Source organism: Gracilinanus agilis, chromosome 6, assembly GCF_016433145.1.
Source record: "Gracilinanus agilis isolate LMUSP501 chromosome 6, AgileGrace, whole genome shotgun sequence".
Classification (NCBI taxonomy): Eukaryota; Metazoa; Chordata; class Mammalia; order Didelphimorphia; family Didelphidae; genus Gracilinanus; species Gracilinanus agilis.
The window spans coordinates 139190366-139209738 of record NC_058135.1 but is presented as its reverse complement, the minus strand read 5'-3'; positions in this window follow the sequence as shown (position 1 = coordinate 139209738).

Here is a 19373-nt window from a genome sequence, read left to right as displayed (position 1 = left end):
AGTAGCAGGCACATGGGAAAATTCCTAGCTCCTTACAAACATATGAATCCATCAAAATGACGTCTACAAATTGTGAATATAATTTTAACAGGAACCCTAAGGAGTGAAGAAGCACAAATATTCCTGTGAAAAGAAGAGGATTAGATTCTCTTTGCATCAACAGTTAGCATGCAAATTTTCTTGAATGAAGAGAGGGCAGATCCAGGGATGCTAGTATCTTCTATAACTGCAGTCACTAAAGAGAGCTAGAATGAGAGCACTTAGAATACTCATTCCCTATCCCAACCCTACTGGAGCAAGGTCTCCCATACTGTTGCCCTGTATCAAGGTGTTTTATCATATGCTACTTATGTCTCTGTGCATCAAGAAACTGCTAATTGTTATAATGAAATAAGGTACCATTTAATAGTTCCTCCTTTGCCTAATAAGGACATGATCAATAGTGGAATTATGGGACTAACTATCCACTCTATGTTTTAACACTTCCAAGTCCATGCTTGAGGCATGAGTTATCCATTAAGGACTGCCATATTGGGCAAATAATTTAATCTCTAGATTATCATTATCACATTTATAAAACTATGAAATGCTCATGAGCATAAATATGATAATACATCATAGCTAGCATTCATATTATACCTACTAGGTGCCAGGTACTGCGCTAAGTACTTGACAAATATTATCTCATTAGAAAAATGATTGATATTATATTTGTTACAAGTGAAAGTTATTGTCATTGTGCTCCTTTTTTCTTCTTCACATTATCATTTTTTAGAATACTTTTAGTGAAGTTTAGCTAGAAGTAGTCCAAGGACTAAAAATGATCCTTTTATAATTCTCTTATATTGATGTTCTCTGGACCGTTGCTCAGGTGCTTAGAGTAAATGTTTTGCAAAGCTGACCTTGGTATTTAAATTTAAAATCCTCCTTTGTAGGCTCATTGAAAGCATCTTTAGCACCACTTAAGTAGTAGACAGGATTGTGAAGATAACTTATGCTTCCTTATTCTGTTTCAATATGATTTTGATCTCTTCTGCTTGGTTTCAATATTTTGAATTTTTTCATTTGGAGATTATGAGTATTTGGCATGGCAATAATGATCAGAAAAATAGTTCTTAAATTGTTATGTAACCATGTTAATATCTAGGACGTTGTGGTATGTAGAAACGAGGTTTTTTGCTTATTGATTTCTTCAATCCATTTTGAATTCTATATTTCTAGACTGGAAATGTGTCATTTTAGAAAAACAAGGAACTTTTTATATTTAATTCTTTACATTTAGTTATATGTTTATGTCTTTTAAATAGTTGATGGGTGTTATTATTTCTAAACCCTATATATGTGCTATGCAGTTTCAATTATTTCATTTTAGAATCTTTATACCATTCTGTATTTTTTTGGTAACATTGAACTGGCCATATATTGCCAACATAATCTCATTTATATGCACACATACACACACACACACAATGACACATTTTTGTTTGAACTTCTTTATCACATAGGACATTGTTATGATCCCCTAAAATAAATAGTACTATGGAACAATCAAGTTATTTTTATGGTATCCCATTTTTATTTATTTGTACTTTAAATGTTTTATTTATGGCCTGTTTCTTTCCAAGTACTGTACAACTTAAAGATATTTTCCAGAATTATAAAACTTTGTATGGCACAGAGTCTTCATAGTTTGGAATTCACTTCTTTTCCTATTCAGTGTCATATTAATTAGCAGTTTGTAAGTATTCATATAAATCACTGACACAAACTAACAGTCCTCCATTGAGAGAGCAAGTCAGTGGGTGTAGATAGTTCACAATTGTGTTTAAACAATTAAGCATCTAATTGCCCAATTAAGTTATTACTGACACCACAAATATTTTGAGTCAGAAAGTAATTGTTTTTTTCCTTTGTACTTAGATATCTAATAAATCAGTTAAGATAACTCTTTTTTAATTTGTTATGTTTCTCCTGCTTTTAATTCATATTAGGATATTTTATTTATTTATTTTTAAATCACAGGAAGGATATTACATTTAAAGAGAAGGGAGGAAATGCCATCTAGGTATACCTTAAATAAAGATCAAATGATCTGGTTTGGTATTGAATGATATTAAGGTTACTGTTAAAGTTATTCCCATGGATAATGAAAAAGTAGAAAGAGCAATGCATTTGGAGTCAAGGGATATGGATTTGAATTTCAGCTCTTCTTGTGTGATCTTTGAAAGTAACTTCACCGATATAGTGCAAGGAAAAAAGCACCGAATTTCATAAGAAGACCTTTGTTCATATCCTGATTCTTCTGATTACTTAATGTATCACTCTGGGCAAGTGAACTTAGCTTTCTTGACCTTAATTTCTTCTTGTGAAAAATGAAGGGAATTGGACTTGATGATCTCAAAGGCCATGTATCATATATATTAAAGCATTAAAGCCTTTTCTCAGATTACTGCTCATCATCTCATGTTTAGATTGACAGCTCCCTAGTGGCATTTTAGAGAGTTATACTTTTACCAGAAGCATATATATGCTTTATGATTGCCTGAGGGTTTTTTCTTTAGAACATGATCTCTTTTATTCATAGATTATACTATTGAAACAAGGTCTAGATTTGATGGAATAAGGAATTTCTGCAGGCTTTTGAGCAGAGAAGTCTTGATCACCAAAAGGTTTTCTATATACATATACAATACACATATACACACAGTTATATGTATGTATATATACGTGTATATACATAAAGACACATTTGTGTGTATGTATAATATTGCATATGTGTATACATATATTTATCTATTTGCTTATTTGTTTATTCATTTATTTCTCCATTCATTCCCTCATTCGTTCATAAAATATATTTAGACATATACACATATACATATATATAAATACATAAGAGAATTTTAAAATCTGTGATATTCTTATCTTGAAATACATTTCTTTGAATTATTTGTAATAGTTAAATTCTACAAATTATCTCTAAGCCTCAGTTTCTTTATCTGTAAAGTTAGGAGATTTATCTAGATGACCTTTGAAGTCCTTTCTGAATTTGTATTTATTGACCTATGATACATATACACACAAATAGCCTTTCATGAACTGCTCCCCCTATTCCCTTTCCATTTTCTTGTACCTTATATACTCTATCTCTTTCCCACAATGAATTCTGTCATAGCCTCCTGGATGTTCATCACACAATAAACTCCATCTTCTTTAGTCTCTTCACTAACTATTCTCCATGCCCAGAATTCTTTTCCTCTTTTCTTGGCTTTCCTTACTTCAGATCCTAGCTATTATCTCACGTCTAGAAGAATTCTTTCCAAGCAATTTCAATGTTAGGATCTCCCTCTGTTGATTATATGTGTGTGGATAATTTGCATGTCAGTCCATGTTATCTGTGCATATTCTATATAGCATACAAAGGTACATATACACATACATACATCATAGCTACTTGCATGTTGTTCCCTCCTTTAGAATGTAAAATCCATGAGCTGTAGTTTTTGCTTTTCATTATAGCTCCATGCTTACCATTCTGCCTCACATATAGGAGGCACTTAAAAGTTGTTTGTTTTGTTTTTTTTTACAGTAAGCACATTTAACAGATGTTTGTTGTTTGTCCAATTCTGCTTAAACAATTGATAATCGCCTATCTTCTACCCTCCAACATCCTCACTTCTTTATTGTACCTAAACTGACTTAGGGTTCTGTGAGTTCTCTTTCTACCAGTCCTAATTCTCTCTCCCTCTCCCTCCCCCCACCTCTCTGTCTTTCCCCCCCCACCCAGATAATTTGAATTTGTTTATCCAAGTGCAAATAAAATGATCAACCAGTTGAAAAATTTATCTTTACCTTCTGATGTCTTTACTCTGTCAATCCTCAATCATAATAATCATCATTTTCATCTGCTCTCTAGGGAAATAGCTAAGTCTCCAAGGAAACAAGAAAGGGGAGAATTTTCTACAGGTCTAAGAGTAAACTTTTTTTCCTAACTTATTTAAAAGAGATGGGAAGAGCCATTTTATTGGCATTCAATAAAAAAAATAAAACATTTTCTCATACTAACTGAATTCAACTAAGCCACAAACCCGAGGCAGAAAAACTATAATCAAGCAGAATGCTCAAAGACTGCAATTTCCAGCAGACCAATATTTGATATAGACAATGTCTTCAGCAGAGCAGGGTACAGAAGCTATTCGATTGAACTGTGTCCTCAATAGACCATGTTGGGTCAGGACTAGTGGGGAACTCACATTGTTGGAGGAATGAGTAGATGCCTATAGTAAAACAAAAACAGGAAGAAAATAGTAATTTTTAAAATCATAAAATAATACAGAAGTTCAGGAAGATCAAATGCAAAGGGAAATGTTAGAGCTACTATGTCAAATTTGAAATACATTTAAATCAAATTAAACTTAATGAAAATTCATGGTTCTATATTTTGACCTCTTTTTATTCTTTGTATAAGATAATGTTCATGTTTGCTTTTGCTTGAAAAATTCTTGTTTTTAAAAAGTATATATAATCAGTTTCTACTGTTGACCCTGAAAAGCCTCATAACAGCTATGTATAACAGTGAATAAAGCACTGGATAGGTGTCAAAAAGATCTGAATTATAATCCAGGCACAGCTACTTTCTAGATGTGTAACCCTGGGCAAGTCACTTAATTTCTCTGTGTCAGTTTCCTCATCTAGTACTGATCTTCCAGGATTGTTGTGAGGATCAATTAAGACAATGATTGGCAAGCACTTAGCACAGTGCCTGACAGACACTGAGCATTATATAAATACTTTGCTGCTGTTGAGTCATTTTGACTGTGATCACCTATCTTCATGAGCCCTCTTGGCAAAGGCACAGGAGTGGTTTGCCATTTCTTTCTCTAGGCCCATTTTACAAATGAGGAAATTGAGGCAAACTAAATTAAATGACTTGCCCAAGGTCATACACTAATAAATATCTGAGACTAGATTTGAACTCAGAAACATGAGTCTTCTTCACTCCAGGACTGACCCTGTAACCATTGCACCATCTAGTTCTTCACTCAAAGCCATCATTTTTACTACTACAGCAGTTCTAATATTTTGAGCTTGTTACCTTCCAACTTCCACAAAGTAGAACTTTTATAACCATTTAATCTTACTTCTTATTTTTTCCTTTCCATGACTTTCATATTATAGCTAGCCTACTTTTCAAGTCTTACCTCCTTGAGCTGTCCTGACTCCCTCTATATCTATGCTGATGCTATTTTTTACTTGTTAGATGGACTCTGAATAATACCAACTCTGTGGCTACTGAATCCATCAGTTCAAGCTCAGTTCAAATCTCTCTCCACCATGAATCCTTCCCAGATTCCCCCTATTATTATAGGTCACACACAATAAATTTCTTTGTACTTCTTTAGTGCACTCATCCTCTCATGGTATCATGCATTATGCTTACTTGGCTACATGTAAAGATCCCACCATCTCCTAGTAAAATATAAGGCTATTAAAGGCAAATAGTGATTTTCCCTACCCATTTAATTTTCCATGTCCCAGCTCTGTTTTTTTCAAGATTACACACTAAATAAACAAATAAAAGTATTGAATATTAAATTTTGAACATTATAGTCACATTTTTTTAAACCCTTGTACTTCGGTGTATTGTCTCATAGGTGGAAGATTGGTAAGGGTGGGCAATGGGGGTCAAGTGACTTGCCCAGGGTCACACAGCTGGGAAGTGGCTGAGGCTGGGTTTGAACCTAGGACCTCCTGTCTCTAGGCCTGACTCTCATTCCACTGGGCTACCCAGCTGCCCCTATAGTCACATTTTTAAATTAAAAATTCTCAATATAGCAAAAACATATAAATCATATTTAGTAAATATATTATTAACTTTCAAATTTTAAGCAAAACAGCTAAGTGGTATAGTGGATAAAGTCACTTAACCTCTGTCTCAGGTTTCTGTATTGATATTATCTCCCTTCCAGGATTATTATGAGGATAAAATGAAATAATATTTCTGCTATAAAAATATTAACTATTATTAAATCTATGTATATATTTTTAATTAGAAACTTCTGGAAGAAATTGGCCATTTCTTTTGCATTAAGTATGACATAGTACTATAGTATATGGAGTGTTATATTAAGTAGACCAATTATAGAATCTCAGTTTTAGAAATAACCTTGGAGAGCATCTAGCCCAATGCAAAGAATTACAGTTTTAGTTGAAAGGTCATCAAATCCAACTCATTCATTTTACAGATGAGTAAATTGAGGCCCAGAGAGGTAAATTTTTAGTTAGCCAATTTAAAGATAGATATTACTTTATAGGATAATGGGATACGTTTCCAAATATGCCATTTCTTCATTTATTGCATTGGAAATTATTATAAATTGACATGTTTTATGGTGAATAAGGTGTAAATAAGTTATATTGAATATTTGTGAATTATTAAAAGGGAGGCAGAAAACCAGGAATAACATGTGTTTGTTTTGAAGAAGCATATTTACTCAAGCAGTTTGATTAAATGCTCATACATCCAAAATCTCATCTCCTCTTTTTCCCTTTATTATAATTCTCTTTTTTCAAACTTCAAAATTTTATTATTGACTATCATTTCATCCCTCCTGCCATGATTCTCTATGAAGAGATTTCATCCAAAAGATGTACTTTATCCTTTCAGGAGCCCTTGGAAATAACTTCTCCCCAAATCTAGACTGTATGTTAACTATGCCTGTCTTTCATCTTGTCTGTCAAGAATCCTAAGATAAAGTCATCCTTTCTCCCTAAGCTTGCTATCATTTATCATTCAGCCAAAAGTTCCACCTTTTTGGTCAGAACTAAGTCCATATAAGCATCACAACTCATTACCTCTTTCCTTTAGAAGTATCCAGTCATCAGTAAGGTAAGACTTTATTAGGAGGCACATAGGTGGCTTAGGGGATAGAATGCTGGAACTGGAATCAGGAAGATTTGAGTTAAAATCCAGTCCCACCCCCCAGACGCTTTATGTCTCTGGGTACATCCCTTAAATGTGCTTGAGAAATATATCTACTTGATCCACTGGAGAAGGAATTGAGAGACCACTCCAGTATCCTTTTCAAGAATACCCCATGGATAGGTATTGTCTATGTGTGTGATGAAAGGTTGGACACCCAGAATGAATGAAAAACAATTTTTTAAAAAGTACTTTATTAAGTATCTGTTAGAAAGGGCAGAGACAGAAGGACAGAGACTAAACACATCAGAATCCAATAGATGTCCAAGTAATCGAAGTCCATTATTACTACTAACCCTCTTGTGAATCTTGTGATCTGTTTCTTAAATTCCTTTTCTCTTTCCTCTTTTTTGGCTTCCACATCTATGGTTAGGAGAGGGAGCATTGCTTCTGTTTTCCCCTTTGTTTATCTTAACTCAAATGAAGTCAACCAGATGCTAGGTTAACCTTGATAAATTAGGCATCTAATGTAACAAACAAAGGATTTTGAGCCAAAAAAAATTTTGTCTGAATCTTAGCTCTTCAGAGAGGAAATGTGACATAGACAACCATTCTCAGAGTAAAGAAGAACTAAGACCTGAGTGACACACTCCTGCAAGATGGTGGGCATCACTTTCTATGACCCTAATTAGTAAACATCATGATCAGCATTTATTGGGAGAGTTTCAGTGAACTTTCTCTATACCAATGCAATCACAAATTTATTTGTCTCTACCTAATAATGTGTGGCTCATTAAGCAACTCATTACTCACTCTGTGACTCAGTTTCTTTATCTGTAAGCCAAGGAATTAGCTATGTAATTTTTTAAAAATATCTTTTTCAAGGTCAATATCCTTTAATCTTTTTATCCTTATAAACTCTCTAGCCACTCCTTGCATTTAACTAAGACAGTATGCATCCTGTGTTGGCACTAAGAAAAAATGTCACAACTGTTCCTAAATGTTAGCATAATATGTCATTACATTAAGCAATTAGTTTAAGTTCTACAATCAAAATGCTTTATGCATTTTCTCTGAAATCATAAAATTCAATAGATAGATTCTAACTCACTGTTTTCAGAAAGATCATCTTTCCTCTCTGGCATATGTTCCTTTTATTGTCTCTAATAGATTCAATGACTTCATTTGTCTTTCTGTACATAGTTATTATTGTCCCCCATCCCTCCCCACCATCCAAAACATTCCTAATATCAAAATGTGATCCTAGTTTCCTTCACATCTTAATTCACCACAAACTTCCCTTTAGGAGTCTAGCAAGGAAGTTATGTAGATATTTGAAAGTGCAATATAAGAATTGATGGTTGGCAGTTACCCATAAGAAAATAAAATATCTACTTTCAGTGAAAGTTATAGGATCTACTTCACTTTAGAATGACATAAATAAATAGGAAAAAACAGTTTACACTGCTCTAAAATGGGCAAGATTTAATGTTGCAGAAGGCAATCTATTGATTGTGGAAGTTTCCTTAAGTATTCTGTATATTAGCTGGAATAGCTATAGCCTAATAACAGTGAATATAATATTTGCATCTGCTTCTAAACATAAAGCATGGAAAATTTTCATCAGCAATTATTTTCATGTTTTTATTGCATTTTTTTGTAGGTGATAATGGGTACTTAGGGAGGAGCAATGACAAGTTCTCAAGTTGTGGAGATAAGGTCATAAACTTGTTTAAATAGTTTCTCATATGGATAACAATAACAGATTAATATTGTTTTTCTCTCAGTATTGAATTTTTAGATTTTAAAAAACCTAATAGGTAGAGGATATGCCTCTAAATATTATGCCTTTTTTATTTGCTTTCAGAATGAGGTATACTTTGGAATCACATTTTTTTTCCTTTTTGGTTTTGCTTCTTCCTCCTTCTTTCCTCTATTATTTTGGATTTTCATGTGGCTAACATCCCCCTCCAGACTCCATAAGTCTTGACTCAGGTACCTTTTCTCTCTCACACATCTCTTTACCATGTAATTTTCTTTCTGGAGGTTTCCATTCCAGGAGAGGTCCAGATCAACCTCAAGACAATAAGACCTGAGTTCAAATCCAGATTTAGACAGCAACTATAGGACTCTTAAAAACCATTTAAATTCTTTTTGCTTTAGTTTCTTAATTTGTAAAATAAGGATAAAAATAATATTTATTTCCTAGGCTTGTTTTGACAATCAGATGAGATAATACTTATAAAGCACTTAGCATAGAGCTTGACTCATCGTCTTTAATCATATTTCAGTTATTTCCAACTCTTTGTGATCCCATTCGGTATTTCCTTGGCCAAGATACTGCAGTGATTTACCATTTCCTTCTCCAGCTCATTTTACAGATGAGGAAATTAAGGCATATAGAGTTAAATGACTTGCCTAGGGTACAAGGCTGGTAAAAGTGTGAGGTCAGATTTGAATTCAGGAAGATGAAGCTTACTCCAGGCCTGGCACAAAGCAACCTAGCTGCCCTAAGGCATATAGTAAGTGATATGCAAATATTATTATTATTATCCCCTACTTTGATTTTTACTTTCCATACTTTGTCAACATAACTTTCCATGGATATTTTCTCTTTATATATTCAACCCCCTATATATGCATTTTCTTCCCCAATTAGAACATAAGTGGGGGGGGGGTGAGGAACAAATCAAGATGGCTGCTTAGAAGCAGCAAAAGTTCAGACCTCTGTGAAACCCTTCAACACCAATCAAAACCAAAGTGTTTCGAGGGGACAGAAAACCAAAATAATAATAACAGGACAGAGCCGGGGAACCTTCCTGCTTTATTTAACTAAAAAGTCACACAGAGAAGGCTGAATTCTCTGGTTTAAGGAAAAGGAAGAAACTACCATGCTGAGTCTCTGGTAGTTGCTGGAATCTCGAGCCGAGGGCTCCAGCCTTTCTTGCCAGAGCTGTGCCTGGCTCAGAGTTATAACCATACCAAGCAGGGAGGAGACTAGAGGAGAGGTGAAGAGAGGAGGGCAGCTTAGTTGTAGCCACTACTTTTCCAACTTGGGCCTCCTTTTCTAGAGGTTTGGGCCTTAGGGCACATCCAACTCCACATATTGACTCCTTCCCAGTTTAATCTATTCTATCAATAGGACAGATAAGAGGAAGCTCAGTCTCCAACACCCCACCTGGACTGACTGTGCTAAGAGCCCTAAGAATCCTGCTGGCTCAGATACCAGGGTGAAGGCTGCAACCTCAAGGGACAACTTTGATAACAGAGCAGGAAGCATAGCTCCCTTCAGACTCCACACTTTCACCTACATGTTCAGCTTCTCCTGCCAGCTAGGGAAGATCTGAACTCAGGGCTCATTAATACTCCATCAGCCTAATCTAGTCAGTCAGCAGAGAAGAGAAGAAATTCCTTCAGGACAGAATAGCTCAATCCCACAGATCCAGCAAATAATCAGAGGGCCAAGATTATAGCCAGAGACAGGGGGGAAAGAAGGAAAAATATGAGTAAGCAACAGAAAAAGAAAAAAGAAATTACAATTGACAACTTCTATCCAGGTAATGAACAAAGAGCAAATGGAATAGAGGAGGACCAAGGAACACCAGGAAAAAACATAGAAACTACAGCAAATTGGCCTCAGGCTTTGGAAGAACTCAAAACACAATTCAAAAAACAATTAAGAGAGGTTGAAGACAATTAGGAAAATAATTTATGAAGCAAAATGAGTCATCTGGAAATAGAGGCACATGAACTAAAGAAAATAGTGTCTTGAAAGCCAGAATTGACCAGCTTGGAAATGAGGCAAAGAAAGTGAAAGATAATCTACAGAGAAAAACAGAGCAGAAGGTGAAGGATGACCAAAAAGCTAGTGATGAAATTCAGTCTTTAAAAATTAGAATCCAACAACTAGAAGCAAATGACTTCACAAGGCAGCAAGTGTCTATAAAACAAAATCAAAAGAATGAAAAAATGAGAAAAATATGAAATACTTCATTGATAAAACTACAGAAGACACAATTTAAGAAATATTGGACTATCAGAAAATCATGACAAAAGAAAAAGCCTGGACATCATTCTATAGGAAATCATTCAAGAAAACTGCCCTGACATTCATGAACAATAGGGAAAAGTGGAGATTGAAAGAACCCACAGGTTACCTCCTACATTTAATTCCCAATTAACAGCACCTAGGAATGTTATAGCAAACTTCATGAACTACAAGACTAAGGAAAAGATACAAGCTGCTAAGAAAAAAAACATCCAGATATTATGAAAGTACAGTTAAGATAACACAGTCCTTGGCTACATCCACAATGAAAGACCTGAAGGCAAGGAATATGATATTCTGGAAAGCAAGGGAACTGGGTTTACAACCAAGAATCAACTACCCAGAAAAAATTTACTATATTCTTTCAAGGGAAAGTACGGTAATAAGGAAAAAATATATACAAAAATATTTATAGCCACACTCTTTGTGGTGGCAAAAAATTGGATGCCCTCCAGAATGGTTGGGCCAATTCACAACTTTATCAGCAGTGTATTAGTGTCCCAATTTTGCCACTTCCTCTCTAACATTTTTCAATTTCCTTTGCTGCCATATTGGCCAGTCTGCTAGGGTTGCTCAGAGTTGTTTTAATTTGCATTTCTCTAATCAGGAGGTATTTTGAATACTTTTTCATATGCTTATTGATAGTCTTGATTTCATGTGAAAATTGCCTACTCATATACCTTGACCATTTGTTGATTGGGGAATGGGCTTAATTTTTTGTAAATTTTACTTAGTTCCTTTTATATTTGAGAAATTAAACCTTTGTCAAAGAGTTTTGTTATAAAAATATTCTCTGTTTGTTGCTTTCCTTCTAAATTTGGTTGCATTGGTTTAGTTTGTACAAAACCTTTTAAATTTGATATAATCAAAGTCATTCATTTTACATTTTGCAATATTCTCTATCTCTTATTTGATATTAAATTCATTTCTTTCCAACAGATCTGACAAGTATACTATACTATGTTCACCTAATTTATTTATGATTTCACTCTTTATATTTGGCATTTACCCATTTTGAATTTATATTGGTATAGGGTGTAAAATGTTGATCTTAACCTAATTTTTCCCATGCTGTTTTCCAGTTTTCCCAGAAGTTTTTGTCAAATAGTGAGTTCTTCACGTTTAGGGAACAGTAGCTTTATGGAGTTATTTACCCCTAGTCTATTCCATCAATCTACCCTTCTGTCTCTAAGCCAGTACCATATTGTTTTGATGGTTAGATGATTTAGTTTCCAATTAATTTTAAATATGCCTTTCCATGGACCCTAGTTAATTATAATTTTTGCCACCTTATGATTTGAAAAAAGTAGCATTTATTTTTTCTGATTTGTTGCATTTGTTTGCAATATTTCTATGCTCTAGTGCAGTGATGGGCAAACTATTCCCCGAGGGCCAGATCTAGGCCATAGTTTGCCCATCACTGCCTTAAGCAATTCCATAATCACTATACCCTCACATCCAGATGTAGTGATTAGGGAATGCTTAAGAGAGTGATGGGCATACTATAGCCTGGATTTGGCCCACAGGGAATAGTTTGCCCATCACTGTTCTAGTACATGGTTGATCTTTGTATATGTACCATGTACTGCTAAGCAGAAGGTATATTCCTTTTTATCCCTGTTCAGTTTTCTCCAGATATCTATTAACTGTAATTTTTCTAGTATTTCATTTACTTCCATTACTTCTTTCTTATTTATAATTTGGTGTGATTTATTTAGTTCTGAAAGAGGAAGTTTGAGATCTCGCACTACTATAGTCTTACTATCAATTTTATCCTTGATTTCTTTCACCTTTTCCTTTAGAAATCTAGATACTGTACCATTTGGTGTATAAATGTTTAGTATTGATATTACTTCACTGTTTATAGTACCTTTTAGCAAAATGTTATTTTCTTCTTTATCTCTTTTAAACAATTTCTACTTTGGCTTTGTCTGGTATCATGATTGCTACTCATGCTTTTTTTATCTTAGATGATACGTAATAAATTCTGCTCCAGTGTTTTACCTTGAATCTGTGTGTGTCACCATGCCTTGAATGTGTTTACTGCAAACAACATGCAGTAGGACTCTGGTTTTTATCCACTGTGTTATCTGCTCCCATTTCATGGACAATTTCATCCCATTCACATTTATTGTTATGATTATTAACTGTGTATTGCCCTCCATAGTATTATCCCTTTTAGATTCTGCTCTATTCCTTTTCACTCTGTTCCTCCTCACCAGTATTTTGCTTTTTGTCACCCCTCCAGTTCTCCCTCCCTTCAACCACTCCCCTTCCCTTATCTTGTTTCCCTTTTTCTTCTCTATAGGGTTATAGAAGTCTATACCCAAATGAGTATTTCCCTCTCTGAGCCAGTTACAATGAGAGAAAGTTTAAGCATTGCCTATAACCACTCTTATCCTCTCCTCTCTATATTGATTTTTCTTCCCTCTTTATGTTATATAATTTACCCCATTCTATCTCTCCTTTCCCTTTTCTCTAAATGTAATCCTTTCTTTCAGCCCTTTAATGATTTTTACATGTCATTCATATTCATATATATCATATACATATTCCATATCATCCCATTTACATACATACATCATATCATCTTGATCTTATACATCATATTATCATAATCAAATTACTTTTCTGCTCTCTTTCTGAGTAAATTCCTTCTATCTTCTCTCCCACTAAGAATTATTTTTGAGAATTACAGAGATCCTCTTTCCATGTAGACATATAAACATTTTTACCTTAACGAGTCCCTTAAATTTTCTCTTTCTTATTTGCCTTTCTGGGCTTCTCTTGTGTCTTGTAGTTGATCCTCAATTTTTTTCCTTTAATAATTTTTATTTTTTTGAAAAGTTAACATGGTTACGTGATTCATGCTCTTACTTTCCCCTTCACCCCCTGACTTTCCCAACCCCCATAGCTGATGCACATTTCCACTGGTGTTAATGTGTGTCATTGATCAAGACCTATTTCCAAATTGTTGATAGATGCATTGGTGTGGTAGTTTTGAGTCTACATCCCCGATCATGTTTGCCTCAACCTATGTGTTCAAGCAGTTGCTTTTCTTCTCTGTTTCCACTCCTGATCCTCAGATTTTTTATTTAGGTCTGGCTTATTCCTCAGGAATGCTTGGAAATCTTCTATCTTATTGAATGACCATTTTTTACCGGATAGGTTGTAAACCTAAATCTTTTGCCTTCCTGAATATCATATTCCATGCCTCATAGTCTTTTAATGTAGAAATTGCTAGGTCCTGAGTGATCCTGATTGTACCTCCATGGTATTTGAATGGTTTCTTTCTGACTGTCTGAAGTATTTTTCCCTGGCTTTGTGACTCTTAAATTTAGTTACTATATTCCTGGAAATTGTTGGTCGAAGATTTCTTTCTAGAGGTGATCTATGAATTCTTTCAATTTCAATTTTATTTTCTTGTTCAAGGATCTCTGAGCAGTTATCTTTGATAATTTCTAGTAATATGATATTCAGGGTTTGTTTTTTTTTTCATCATCATAGCTTTCAGGTAGTCCAATAATTCTCAGACTGTTTCTCCTAGATCTATTTTCTAAGTCAGTTTTTCTTTTAAAAAGGTATTTCATGTTTTCCTATTTTTTTCATTCCTTTGATCCTGCTTTATTGTTTCGTGATTTATCATGAAATCATTAGTTTCTAGATGGTCAATTCTGACTTTTAAGGCCCTCACCTCCCCTTTCTTCCTTCCACCATCCCTTCCCTCCCCTCCCCTGCCTTCCCTTCTCCTTCCCTTTCTTCCCTCCTTCCTTCCTATTAATTTCCCTTCTCTTACACTTTATCTTCTGACTCCATACTAGTGTTCTCTTCTTGCCTCTTCTCTCACACTGTTCATTCCTTCCTTCTAATATTGTCTTCCTTCTACTTTGTATATAACACATATGTACCATATTGTTTGCATATTTTCTTCTCATTTAGAATATGAACTCCTTGAGGGCAAAAACTCTGTGCCTTTTTTGTATCCCTAACATTTATCACTGTACTGGGCACAAAGTAATCAGAGTACTTCTTTCACAACATGACAAGCATGGAGATATATATTTTATGATAACTCATGTACAACCTATATCATAATACCTGCCATCATGGGGAAGAAGGAGGGCTAAAGGAAAAAGAGAAACTATGGAGCACAAAATGTCAGAAAATGATTATTAATATTATCTGCATGTATTATGTAAAAATTAAAATAAAAATATGAATAAATAATATGCAACATTTTTTAAAAACCTAAAATAAAATAATGAAAAATTTTGATGACCAACAGTTATGGCAAGAATTGCATCAGAGGAGAGTCTTAGTTTTGGAATGAGAAGGTCTAAGTTCATAGCCTGGTATCTACTATTTGTGTAACATGGGAAAATCACTTGACCTTGATGGATTCCATTTTAGTCATTTGTAAAATACAACTGTTTGTCTAAATAGATAATCACTAAGGTCCCTTCTTGCTCTACATCTATGATCCTTTGAGTTGCATTAGATCTTGAATTCCTTCCTTTCCAATGTTGAGATTTTGAAATTAAATTGTCTAAATTAAAGGAGTACAAGAAGGCTCTATTTTTATTAGCTCGAGAAACTCTGTATGTAGGCACCTGTCATAACCTGTCTGTGACTTAGTAGAGAATCCTAACAAGGGACCTGAGGTACAAATAATTTAAGTGTCTTACCCAATGTTACCTAGTTAATGTCACAAGTAGGATTTAAGCTTCAAGACTTCTGATTTGAAACCCAGAATTCCATCTCGTACCCCTCTGCTTCCAGAGATAGAACCTAGGTTTTTGAATTCTAAGCCTAATGTCTTTTTTCTAGTATTCAGCAGAACTCTTCAAAACTGAGGGCAGAGATCACTGGGGCAAAATAAAAATAATTCCCTTTGGTCATAAAAACTGAACAGTATCATTGGAGCTAATTTCATAGAATTGATTCAGTTTTTCTAACCCAAAGCTAGGAATGGGTGAAATCCCTTCCCCCTGAGGGAGCATGCCTTATGTCCCTGGGGTAGCCAATTTCCTTATGAACCAGCTGAGTATAGGCCTGATTAAGTTCTAACAATGCGTATTCAGTGACTAAAGTTTGACTTTCTTATCTATCTCTTCTTTCATTAAGATTCTTTCAAATTTCAGGACTGGTTTTTTTTCTCTAACCCAGTTTTTTAGGCTTCAGTTATCATATTCAGGATATTGTTGTTTCTCAAGCAAGAAACTGCTAAATTACATGGACTATTGCCAAACTCGTATGAACAATAAAACATTAAGGGTGCATTGACTACAATATAAAAAACAGATTTAACTGTGACAAAGGTCTGATTATAGGAGCCAAATGTGGTGAAAAAATGTCATTCAGGGGGAAACAGTCTCATATTATTCCCAATAATTAGTGATCTAAAATATGATTTTTGTTCATATTTAATTTTATTTCAAAAGTCATTCTTGTCAGTGAAATGTGATTACCAAGTGTTCTTCAGACTACATTTGTTGTTTCTTGCATCCATCAGGGGATCATAAAATCACATATTTAGAAACAGAAGGAACCTTGTGGGGGCACTGAGTCCAAATCTTTATTTTGTAAATGAAGAATATGAAACCTAGAGAGATGAAGAGACTTATCTAAGATCACATAGCCAGAAATGATTGAGATAGGATTCAAAACCAGGTATTCCTGATTCTAAGGCTAGTACTCTTCCAATTAGACTGGGATGTTTCTAGCAAAGGTGACAGTTTGCTATTTCTAAACTGCAATTCTGATGATGCTCTCTCATTGTCAAAATAACTTCAATGGTTCCCAATTTCCACTAGGATAAAATATTATCTCTTTTGCTTGGAATTTGCTTTCCAGACTCACCTCAGACTACTTCATCCTCTACACCCTCACATATACATTCCTCTATCTTCAAGATAAATTTATCTACTTGTTCATTTCATATACAATGTTCCATCTCCCATCTCTATAATTTGGCAGAAGTTGTCCTTCAAGTCAGGAATTTTTGTTTTTCACCTCTGTCTCTTGGAATCTCTGATACTTTTCAAGTCTCAACTCAAAAATCACTTCTTATATGGAGCTATTCCTGACTTCCCAAGTGCTTAGTGTCTCTGAAATTATTTTATAATCAAATAAAATGAAATATTGGTCAAATGAGATTATGTATATGAAGCACTTTGCAGACTTTATGGGTCCTTCTACTTATTGTTATTATTAGAATTACTAATTACTTTTTATTGGAATCTATATTGAAGCAATTCAGTCCCTCCCACCCTTCTCTGCATCATAGAAGGCACTATCTGAAGAGATATGAGTATATATAATTATGTCTGTGTTTCCATTTTTCAGTTCATCCTCTAGAAGTAAATTTATACAAGTTATTCTTCAAATATTAAGTCTGTAACTGAATATAATGCTCTCTTTCTTCTACTCATTTGACTGTTCATTGCCTCATGTTATTCTTTCTAAGTTTTTTTTAATTAGCCTGTTCATCATTTCTTACAGCACAATAGTATTCCATAACAATCACATACCACAATTTGTTTAGCCACTCTCCAATTGATAGACATCTCTATTTATAGTTCTTTGCCATCACAAAGGGAATTGCTATAAATATTTTGGAACATGTAGGTCCCTTTTCTTTTTCCTTGATCTCCTTTGGAAACAGACCAAGAATGGACAGTTAAATAACTCTCTGAGAATAGTTCCAAATTACTCTCTAAAATGGTTTTTTATCAGTTCAGTTATACCAACCAAATATTTGTGTCTCCATTTTTCCATTTCTCCTCCAACATTTATCAATTTGCCCTTTTGATATTTTAGGTAATCTATGAATGGGGAATAATATCTTAGACTTACTTGGGTTTTCTCTAATCAATAGGATTTAGTGCATTTTTTCATATACCTATACATGGCACTGATTCCTTCATTCAAAAATGTCTGTTCATAGCTTTTGACCATTTATTAATTGGGATATGGCTCTAATTCTTATAAATTTGAGACAATTCTCCATATATTTCAGATACGAGACCAGTCTATAAAAAAATTCCCCAATGTTCTGCTTTCTTTCAAATCTTAGCAACATTTGTTTTATTTGCACAACTTTTTTTTTTTAATTTAGTGTACTCAAAATCTGTTTTACACCTTACAACATTGTAGATCTACTGTGAATCATAAATTCCTCTCCTATCCATAAAACTGATAGGTTATATATTCACTGTTTTATTTTACTTATATCTCCTTTTATAACTAGATCAATTATCCATTTTGAACTTATCTTAGGGAATGGTGTAAGATATTGTTCTATCTGGGGTTTCTGCTCATAGCCGTTTTTAGTCTGTTAATATTAGACTTTCTTACTTTAGATTGTTCCCATTAATTCTTTTGATATCTTTGATCTATATAAAAAGTGATTTGAAATTATATCCATGTAGTTTCTGGTTTTCTTTGCATAGGTATACTAAGCAGAATTTTATTCCCTCTTTGGTGATTTTAAATGGAGAATCACTTTTTATCTCTTTCTGTAGGACTTTGTTAATATCTAAAAATACAGATGATTTGTGAGGGTTTCTTTTATATCCTGTTACTATTATAATTGTTGATAGTTTCAACTAATTTTTAAGTTGAATCTCTAGGATTTTCCACATATACCATCAGAACATCTACAAACAGAGAGTTTTATTACCTATTTGCCCATTCTAATTCCTTTACTTTATCTTAATTGCTAGAATATCTGTTAAATATTATTCATGATAATAAGTATTCTCTTATTCCTGATCTTATTGGGAAGACTCCAACTTTATCTGCATTACAATTAATACTTGCTGGGGGCAGCTGGGTAGCTCAGTGGAGTGAGAGTCGAGCCTAGAGACAGGAGGTCCTAGGTTCAAACCCGGCCTCAGCCACTTCCCAGCTGTGTGACCTGGGCAAGTCACTTGAACCCCATTGCCCACCCTTACCAATCTTCCACCTATGAGACAATACACCAAAGTACAAGGGTTTAAAAAAAAAAACAAAAACAAAACAAAAACAAAACAAAACAATTAATACTTGCTGATGGTTTTAGGTAGATGTTTCATTTTATTTTAAGGAAAAAATACATTTATACCTGTGCTTTCCAGGGGTTTTAATAGGAATTAGTGTTGTATTTTTTCCAAAGCTTTTTCTGAATCTATTAATGTAATAATATTGTTTTATTCCTTTTGCTATTAATCTAATTGATTATATCAATAGTATTCCTTATATTAAACCATCCCTTCATTACTAGTATGAATACTATTTGGTTAGAGTGTATATAATGATTGTGATATTTTGTTGTACAATCTTAATATTTTATTTAGGACTTTTGCATACATATTTCTTTCTTTTTCTGTTTCTGCTCTTCTTAGTTTAGATGTCAGCACCATA